This window comes from Hipposideros armiger, unplaced genomic scaffold, assembly GCF_001890085.2.
Source record: "Hipposideros armiger isolate ML-2016 unplaced genomic scaffold, ASM189008v1 scaffold_97, whole genome shotgun sequence".
Classification (NCBI taxonomy): Eukaryota; Metazoa; Chordata; class Mammalia; order Chiroptera; family Hipposideridae; genus Hipposideros; species Hipposideros armiger.
In genome coordinates, this window is record NW_017731447.1 from 1463357 (window position 1) to 1472008 (window position 8652).

Sequence of the window (8652 nt, forward strand, 5' to 3'; positions counted from 1 at the left end):
CCTCCCAACTAACAACCCTCAGTTCTTCCTCTGTGTCTCTGAGATTAGGAGATCCTGTGCTTTTAAATGTGACACTCTGTCATGAGCATTTTCCCTGTTGCAAAGCAGCTTTTCGTAGCTATTCTTTTAACAGTGAACAATATATTATTAAGTAACTGAACAGTAATTTACTTCATTATCTCCTTATGTTGTTAGATGTATAGACTCTTTCCAATTTCTTGATATTGTAAATACTGCATCAATATACTTTTTTTTTTTGCATATTTTCTTTTCCATAGGTTAGATGCTCAGAAGTTTCAAAATGTAAAATGTTCCAGGACATCACCATTTTATGACTCTTTGTATTTACTGCCAAATTGCTCTTCAAAGGGATTATATCAATGCACAGTCCCAATAATGGTGTGTGAGACTAACAAACCTCATTGCACCCTTGAAAACACTGGATTATTACCTTTTTTTTTTTTTACAGCCTCAGTTTCCAGGCCGTGATGTGTCAGATAGTGATAAGCACAATGGGGAATAGCGAAGTGGGGGGAGGGGGTTGGTGGTTGCTGTTTGATATATCAGTAGGATAATCAGGGAAGGCCTTTCTGAAAAGGTGGCATTTGAGTAACAGCTGAAGGAAGTGAGGGAGTAAGGTATGAGAATGGTCTGAAGAAAGAGTTTCAGGCAGAGGAAACACCGAGAAAGGCCCCAAGGCAGATCCACATCCGGCAGTGTTGGAGGAACGGCAAGGGGCCCAGTATGGCTCCTGTGCATTGAGAAGAGGGGTCATGGGGGGAGATCAGATCAAATAGGGCGTGGGCAGCCAGGATATGCAAGGCTTTCTCGGCCATTGTCAAGCCTTTCGTTTTGTTTTGAGTAGGATGGGAAGGCATTAAAGGGATTTGGAAAGAGGAGAAGCAGGAATTGACGTGCGTTTCATACGGTTGGCTGATGTGTTCGGAATAGACGAAATAGGCCCCACACCAAACTCAGCCTCTTTCCCAGCAAATCTCTTACATTCTCAGCATCTCCATCCTCTGACTCATCAATGCGCAAAACCTCAGTCATCTTGTGCATCTGAAAACCAGTCGTCACCGAGCTCTGTCAATGCTCCCTCTAAAATGTCCCATGTATCTATCTGCCTTCTCTACCCATCCCCATTGCCGGAACCCTACCGCAAACAGTTTTCTAACTGATCTCCCATCCTTCTAGCTTTCTGCTAGAAGGAAAGTGATTTGCCAAAGGAGTTGGGGGAGCTGAGGCTTCAGGGACTAATGGATGACTGGGTGCTGTCAGCAGTCATCCTAAGAAAGCTGATCATTCATGGGTCCGCCCCACCCCCTCCACCAATAAGGTCCCCGCCCCCATCCCCTCCACCAATAAGGTCCAGATTCCTCAGGATGAAATTCAAGCTCTACCACAATCTGATTCTAATCTAGGGGGCCAAAATTTATCTCCCATTATTATTCAGAATTAGCTGCGCCTTCCTGTCAAACGAGTTTCCAGAACCAGCTCCGCAGTTCTTACCCTACTCCTTTGCTTACGTTTGTCTTTGGTCTCTTGTCCCCGCCCCTTTCCTTCTAGCCCCGCCCAGAAATCCCACCTACCCACACTTCTAGGACCGCCCCAAACATCCCCTTCTTCATGAAGTCATCCCTAATGTCCCCGGCTGGAATTATGCTTATTTCCTTCTGTGTTCCTGTGAGTTCTACTCTATGACTCACACAGTCTGTACCCTATTATATAAGAGTTTTGTGAAGATGCTTTCTTTTCTTCTAAGTGACACGTTCATCGAGGATCCACAGCTTATCTGAACAGCACTTATTACAATGCCTTGAACATAGTAGGTGTCTGGTAAATGTTGGTGGAACTTAAATTCCCCCGAAGCCTTGTCGCTAATTTGTTGTTGAAACACAGCTAGAGTTCAGGTCGCCTGACTCCCAGCTCCATCTGCCTTTCCCAATACCGTTCTATCTTTCTGACATCTTTCTATGGTTCATTGTCATCTCATCTGAAGTACACTTGAAACCGCGGAGGGATTTTAAGGAAGAATGACTAAACAAAAAACAAACGCTGAAATTTATTTTCCGTGCAGCTATTTAAGCCAAAGTGAACCTAATTTAGGGGCACTAACATTTTGACTCTGAATTAAAAATAAAAATAAAGAAAGCATGGCACATACACGTCCAGCAGCTTTTCAGCGCCTTAGAGTTTGGCTTTTGAGCTGCAGTCAATCTTTTAGGATCAAGTTGCCATGTTCCTTGGCATTCTGTAAATTTGTCTTCTGAACAAAACAGAAAACCAGTGTGTGTGGGATTTTGCTTAATAGCTGTCAGCGACATTTCTAGCCTTGAAGAATGTGAGAGGGTTGAAACATTCGGGATGAGACCCTGAGGCAAAGCATCGTTCACAGGTTATCCCAATTCTCTCCCCATTTGGAAAAACAGTGCAAGGAACTAGTGTTCTAAATTGGGCTTCCCCTTTGGTATTTGAAATTCAATTACACTCATGATACATATTCTATACATCAGTCTATGTAAAACGAGAATGAAATTAATTTATGGTATTTAAAATGTAGTAAAAGTAAGCATTAACACGCACATGTGAGAATTCTTTGTGAATGATGACACTGATGCCTTAGGAAAAGGACAACGTGACTGAGTTAAAACATATGTTTCGGAGAATGGTTTAAGGTAGTATAGGGGAAGAAAGGAAATACAATGACTCTCTTCTATCCAGTTTGCCTTCTTCTCTTCATTACAACTTGGAAGAGGACAGCATTGCTCTGAAGAATGTCCCATCGAGGTTTCTCACACATTAAAAAGAAACAGGATGAAATGAAAGCCTTCCATTTTACAGGAAAAAAAAAGGGGACAAAGTGGAAGCACTGATTCATCTCAGCCCATTCCGCCTCACTTTGCGTGTTACAGCAGTGATGGACTGACCTGTGAATCTGATGTGAATTGTAATACAGGATCATGGAAATGAAAGTCACCCCTGAAGGAGTGTCATCCAACTTCTATCCCTGGCAAGTAAGCCTCCAGCACGTTACAAAGAGTTAGTATGTAAGGAACTTCCCCACAGGCAATTTTCCCCAGCTACAACCTTCCTGCCACCTTACGGAATGACACGGACAATTTTTCTTGCGCTCTACAACGGAGACGTGAAAACAGCTTTTAGGCATCGCTAATGATCCTAACCATTTCTATATTAAATAGGTTGGATTTCTGGACCGTGAGGAAGATAAGGTAGAGTAATGGGTAAGGATTCGGGCTTGGAGACAGCTGGATTTGTGCTTAAGCCACAGATGTAGGATCAAAGGCAATTTACTTAAGCTCTCTAAGCCTCCATTTCCTCACCCATAATGTGGGGATGATAATACCGTCCAGCTGATCAAATTACTGTGAAGAATAGTCTAGAACAAGCGCTGCCCAATAGAAATAGCATGCAGACTGCAAATGAGAGTCACGTATGTAATTAAAAATTTTCTGGTAGCCCCATTAAATAATAATAAAAAAACTGGTGAAATTAATTTTAACCACATATTTTACGTAACTCTACATACCCCAAGTGTCATTTCAATATGCAAAAATGTTAGTGACATAGTTCACATTCTCTTTTTTTGTACTGAGTCTTTGAAATTTAATGTGTGTTTTAAGATGGTTTATCTCAACTGAAAGGAACCACATTTCAAGCACATGTGGCCAGTGACTACTGTATTGCAGAGTGCATGCAGTTTAGAGAAAGGCTATAAAGCCTTTCAGGCATTATACTAGGCAAACAGTGAATGTTAAAAAGCTGGAGCTTCCATTATTATCATTAATATTATTCTTAGAGAACTGTGTAATCTTCTCAAAGTTTTTGTGTCTCCAGACGGGCTCTGTGTAGGGTGCTCTTAGGGGTGCTGGGAGAGACTGGGCCTTCCAGTTACTTCTAGAGCAACTTCCTTGTGGTCACTCTCCATGTATCCGATGGAAAGGGCCACAAAAAATGGGATCTGCATGGAGAATGTGTCCACTGCATGCAAATGCCCTGTGGGTACATACTGATCCCAAAGAAGCAGGCACCTCACTAATCTGCCCCCTTCTCATAGAAATAGAACAGGATAGGGCATTTGCTAAAGAAACCTCCTGCTCCTATATTTTTCCCCTTACAAGGAGCAAAGTATTGTGTAACGCCTTGTGCTCAAAAGTTGGTAAGTTAAACACAGTTACCATGTGAGTCAGCAATTCCACTAGGTGTACCCAAGAGAATTGTAAAATGTGTTCACACAAAAAAACGTGTGCACAAATATACACAGCAGCATTATTCATAATAGCCAAGAAGTAGAAACAACTCAAATGTCCATCAACGGATAAATGGATAAACAAAATGTGGTACATCCATACAGTAAAATATTACTCAGCTATAGAAAGGAGTGACAAGCTGGTACATAATACCACCAAGGATGAACCTCGAAAACGTTATGCTAAATGAAATGGCCACCTATTGAGTTTACATGAATTGTACACAATGGGCAAATCTACAGAGGCAGAAAACAGATTAGTGGTTTCCAGGAGCTGGGGGGAGGGCAGAGTTGAGAGTGCCTGCTAACAGGTATGGAGTTTCTTTCTGGGGTGATGGAAACGCTCTGGAATTAGATCATGACAATGATTACACACCATTGGGAATGCACTAAGCCACTGAATTTTTTCGAGAAAAAAGTTGAATTGTTTTCCTAAGGAAGCAACGGTCAGATGCACAAGGGCTGCCAGAGGACCAGAATAGAGAAGAATTTGTTAAGACTTTAAAAATAGATCACCTGTGCCCAACTATTATTTGCTAGGATATCACCTTTAACTAAAGCATCCATGATATCGCCGCTCCTTCCCATCAATTAAGATTGCTTTACATTTTAACATTAAGCCTGTTAACTACTAAGAAGGTGCAAACGTCAGGGACACACACGTGTATACACATAAACATAAATGCACGCGAATGTGTCAGACTTTTCTGAAAGGACGTACCCGTCGTCCCTCTGTTTAAGGCTCTCCCATTGTCCCCATCTTGCCACCTGCCTACTGCACAGCAGCACAGCACAGCAGTTAAGGCCCCGGCCGGACACAAGCAGACAGCCCGTGTTCAAGTCCAGGTCTCACTACGCGCTAGTTCTGTGGCTTTGAAGAACTTTCCTAACTCTTCTGTGCCTCAGTTTCCCATTACCATGGGGAATTAAGAGTGTCTGGGTTCATGGCAAGGATTAGGGGAGTTCACATATAAAACGTGCTCGCGAGAACGCCTGGCCTTTTGTAGATGCTTTGTAAGTGTTTTCTAAATAAAAATAAGTCCATAATTAAAACCCTGTCCCCGCAGCATGCCAGCCTTGCTGGAACGTGTTTTCCCTCTTTCTGGAACATTGTTTCTCCACAACAGCTCCTACCCTCTCTTCCTTCAGTATTTTGTTGAATTACAACCTCAGCAGCCCTGTTCCCTCTTCCCCCTACCTTCCTCGCTTGTTTCTTTTCTTCTTTTTTTGGGGTAGCATTTGTCACTTTCTAATGTCCTAGACGATCATTTGCTGATGTATCTTGTTTGTGACCCATCACCTCCAACTAGAAGAAGGCAGAGGTCGTATCTGTCTGTTTGCTCTTCAACCCTAAGGACTAGGACAGTGGCTGCCCCACGTGTTTTTTTCCGAGTGAATGAACAGACCGGTTACTTCTGGGCCGTGGTGCTGGAGATCGGGATGGGAGGGAGCGAGATGTACCTTTCCCCTTAGCCTTTCGCATCGTTTTATAGCTCACCACGTGCTTAAGCTCTTGTCACAACAGTGGAACGCGAGAAATGAATATTGGAAATAAAGAGGGTCTGTGGATCTGAGGGAGAAGCCGGTAGATTCAAACAGCAAGGCTTCAGGCATCCATGACCAGAGGAGGTTTCTAGAGGAAAGGCAGCCTTTAGACCTCGCCCCTGAGAAAAGGGGACGGACACCTCAGAAATGGCATACAGCCCTAGCGTTCGAGCACAGTGTGTACACAGGTTCGCGAGAAGCCTTTTGTGTTGCGCAATGCGTGGCCTGTACCTATGGGTACAATGAGAAATTTTTCCATGGCAAGAAGCCTATTTCCAGGCACAGTAAACAGAAGTATTTGCATAGGGCTGTTCGCTCACTTCCACCACTGCAGCACGGACAGGCGGGGGTGGGGGTGGGGGCGCGGCGGGGCACGGTTGATTGGATCCTTGACGTCTCTGTCCAGGGCCTTCCTGGACACAGGTGGCCTTTCTCATTTCTTAACAGGCCCTCTGAAAACCTGAGAAAGATAACAGGATCCCATAGAAGAGCTTCAAATGACCTGTTCTGTAAACTTATCCCAACTATTCCGGGATAAAACTCTGCTCTAACTTGTCTTTGGGGTCCCTCCCACCTCTCTTTTCAGTATCTCCTGTTCCATCCCATGCTTTACTGCCTCCCTGCTTTCTCCTTTCAGGAGAAGAACTGATGAGTCACTAGCCCCTTGGATAATGTATTACCCCTTCTACAAGGTTTTGCATTTAAAAAGCAGTCAGTAGGAAAGAAATAATAATGATGATGTTGATAATGATAATGATAATGATGATGACAGCTGATGATAGCAGTTATCATTTGTCAAATATTTACTGTCCCAGGTATTTTACTAAAATGCGTATAATATATCATATGTAACCCTCCAAAAATCTAATGAGATAGATGTCATCATACTCATGTTATAGATGAGGAATGAAAGGTCACATAGTTATTTGCAAATGGCAGGAGAGGGGTATATAACTGTCTCTAAAAATCTTTGCTCTAAGGAATTCCATCATAATATTCAAATAAATGAATTTCTAAGGTGAAAACTTTGACCCTGCAGGGAGAGAGCCAGGGAGAGTCAGACGGTCACAGCAACCCCTAGTAGCAATAAAATAGACCCTCGAGGCTTGAAATTTCAAAACAGACTACTGTGTCTATGACTGACTGCCTAGGTTCAGTCCTGACTGACACATGTGAGATTACCTGGGGCAAGTCACAAAACCTCTCTATGGTTGAGATTATTGTTAGAATTCAATCAGATAATGCCCAGGGAGCGCTTGAAAGTGTGTGTGTGTGTGTGTGTGTGTGTGTGTGTGTGTGTGTGTGTGTGTGATTCTGATGTTCTATAGTTTAATTGCTATAAATCCCTACTCTTAGAATAATTCATTGCTAGCTTCCATATAGCAGAAGTGCTCTTTGACCTGATTTTATAATGTAACTGTTGATCTATTTTCTATAGGATGCTTTATTGCAAAGGTCACATAACCACAGAACTTCAAAGGGAAACATCCCAAATTCCATTTTCCTAACACAGCAGTGACTTTTTAGTGTTGCCTATTGCCTTCAAGCTTTACTAATTCTGAGAAGCTACATGGACAGGACACTATATGAAATGCTTTTGGATTTTTATCTCACTGGTCACAAATTAGCTGTGTGAACGCAGGGAAGTTGCATAACTTTACATAACTGACCTTTGCCTTACTTTTTCCCAAAGGATAAAATAAAGAGGCTTGGACCATATGATCGTTATGATCCCTCTAGTTCTAACAGGCTATGATTTGTATGTATAATCTACTTTTATTGCATTCATGATATTCATATGGAATTGTATATATATTTATACATATACATATTTATATATAAGCATATATATATATACGCAAATATATAGATACACAAATATATATAATGTAAGAAATGTTTGCAAAGTTAGTTACCTTTCTAAACTGTGTCTGAGAAATAAAGGTTTTCATTAANAGGGCAGTGTCACTGGCCCTCATATGTGGGATCCGAACCGGGGCCCTCTGGCGTCCCAAGCCAGCTCTTAACCAACGCGCCACTCAGCCGGCCCTAACCACTTCAGTTTTTAACCTGTGATAATGCACAAGTAAATACAAAATATATCAGATGACGATAAGCACTGAGAGAAGGGCAAAGGGGGAACCCTAAATGTCTACCAGTGGGGAAAGAAGTAGCTAAAAGAAGAAAGACTAGCGGGAGGCGTGGACAGGTGGCTGTGTCTCAGTCCGGACATTGTCCAGATGCACGGGGCAAGTTGTGCTCTTTCAGCCTCCACTGTCTCATGATCGTGACCAGCATAACCAGGAGGGCAGGACCCAGCCTAAGATTATAGACGCAAGTCGAGAAGAAGTTCGAGGAGTCGGGAATGAGGAGGTGGGGGAGCTGAGACTTCAGGGACTAATGAGCTGTCGGGCCATTGGGGTCCGTGGCCTTGAGTCCTCCAGGCAGGTTCCACTGGCCTGGAAACTCTCACTTCCCGTTGGTACCGGACAATGCAGTCCAAGGGGTGAGTTGAATGGTAGCAGCAGTTTCTTTTGATTATTAAAAAAAAAGAGAGAGATAATGATTTTAAAAATAAAATAAGTCCATTACAGAAAGGATATAATCTAAATATAGAAAATTTAAAAGATGTAGAAAAAAAAAGCCACCTGTAATCCCATTAGCTCAATGTGTTTGGTATCAACATTTGGGTTATTTTTCTCCTAGCCTTTCTCCGTTCGCATATTTAAAGGTAGCTAAAACCATACTGTCTACAATTGGAGATCCTGTGCTTTTATTTTTTTTAATTTTTTTATTTATATATTTTTTTTATTGTTAGTTTCAGGTGTACAGAACAA

The 8652-nt window shown here is 42.4% G+C and overlaps 1 long non-coding RNA gene across 3 annotated transcripts in view; it reads right to left on the reverse strand.

Moving 5' to 3' along the window:
• The window catches only part of LOC109384617 (uncharacterized), a 163792-nt gene that overhangs the window by 113517 nt on the left and 41623 nt on the right, over positions 1 to 8652 (reverse strand). The window contains exon 3 of one of the 3 annotated variants that reach the window (XR_002124439.1): positions 7796 to 8346. The exons of the other annotated variants lie outside the window; for them this stretch is intronic. This is a non-coding gene — a long non-coding RNA (uncharacterized LOC109384617). Of the gene's footprint in view, positions 1 to 7795; positions 8347 to 8652 lie in introns of those variants that run through there. 3 annotated transcript variants of the gene reach the window in all.